The sequence below is a fragment of the Solanum tuberosum genome, unplaced genomic scaffold, assembly GCF_000226075.1.
Source record: "Solanum tuberosum cultivar DM 1-3 516 R44 unplaced genomic scaffold, SolTub_3.0 scf00943, whole genome shotgun sequence".
Lineage (NCBI taxonomy): Eukaryota > Viridiplantae > Streptophyta > Magnoliopsida > Solanales > Solanaceae > Solanum > Solanum tuberosum.
In genome coordinates, this window is record NW_006239868.1 from 2,866 (window position 1) to 4,424 (window position 1,559).

The window sequence follows — 1,559 nt, forward strand, 5'->3', positions numbered from 1 at the left end:
GCCTGGGGACCAACAATGGTTCTTGAGTGCTGGACACGTCCAAAGTGTAGGCTCGAATCGTGACAATATATTTGGGCCAAAACATCATCAACCTACAAAGGCTGAAATGAGACTAAGATATTGGGTCAGAGATTTGCTTTTCTTTGGGCCGAAGGCTTGACTAGATACTAGTAATTGGGCTTAGCAACTCATATCACTTCTACTAATTCAATCTATACTTTCAAATAATTGCTTATACATCTATCAGATGCACCTACATAAATATACTTTTACTATCAAATACACTAAAATAGGGAGAGAGATAAACGAGAGAGAAGAGTGGCGAATGAGATAAACGAAAGGCAAGAGAGAGAGTTACATATATGCAAATCCACATGGATACAATGTATTTAGAACAAATTACACCTAATGTTGAGTCCATGTGAGATACATGTATGATGTATCAAAACGTATCTGGATACACCAGATACAAACTAGCATGAATTTAAGTAATTAATTCCTAAACCAAAGAGATTTATATAAGTTGCCTAGGATTAAGAGAAATTTTTTGGTTTGACTTTATTTATTAACATGATGAGTTTCTACTTTTCAATTCACAACAAAATAGTTCTATCAATGTCACGACCCGAGTCTACACCCTGGACGTGGCCGGCACTCAAGAACCATTGCTGGTCCCCAAGCGAACCCTCATCCTAGCTGACTACAAGCGGAAGACTAACTTAAGCATGCAAAAGCTTAAAACTGAATAAAATTCAATAAACCCAACTTTCCAAAACTTTAACTCAAATGAACAACTTAGAATAAAAACAATATATTCAACTCGCCATAAAATAGGCAACTAAGTCTTTAAAACATTTAATAAAATAAATGTATAATACAGACTTCTCAACTATACTGACTATCTATGAAGCCTCTAACTGATAAAGATGGAAGTCGGGAAAAGACCCACGACATCCTGACTAAACTGAAAAGTAAGTGAAATCCTCCGGAAACAAAGAGGCTCACCATAGCTAACTCGAACTTTCGGATGTATCAACAAAGCTCCTGTTGATGATCCTGAATACCTGTGTCTGCATCATGAAAAAATGCAGGCCAAATGGCTCAGTACGTGGAATGTACGAGCATGTAAGGGGAATTCTAAAGCATAACATAAGCTTGAAAAGAATCTGAAAGAAACTGAAGAACTTACCTGGCTCAACTCAACTTAACATAATTGAACTCATTTCAATATAAAGCAATTTAAAACATGTGCAATATAAAGAAAACACGTTTAAAACATGATGCCAACTTTGTGTGTATGCAAAGATACATATAACTATGAGATGTATGTAAAAATACAAATAATCTAATGTATATAAAATACAAAATACTGCTGTGGGAGTTTCTCTAAACGACAACCATCACATAAGAGCTATTTTGATGATACAACGATCTTCCTCACGCTGCCAGCACATCCTATACATGGCCATAAGTATAGGACCTGAACTACTAAGTGGATCCACTGTCTATGCGAAAAAGATTCATCTAAAAAGTATGACCCTTTTCTACCCATAATGGCT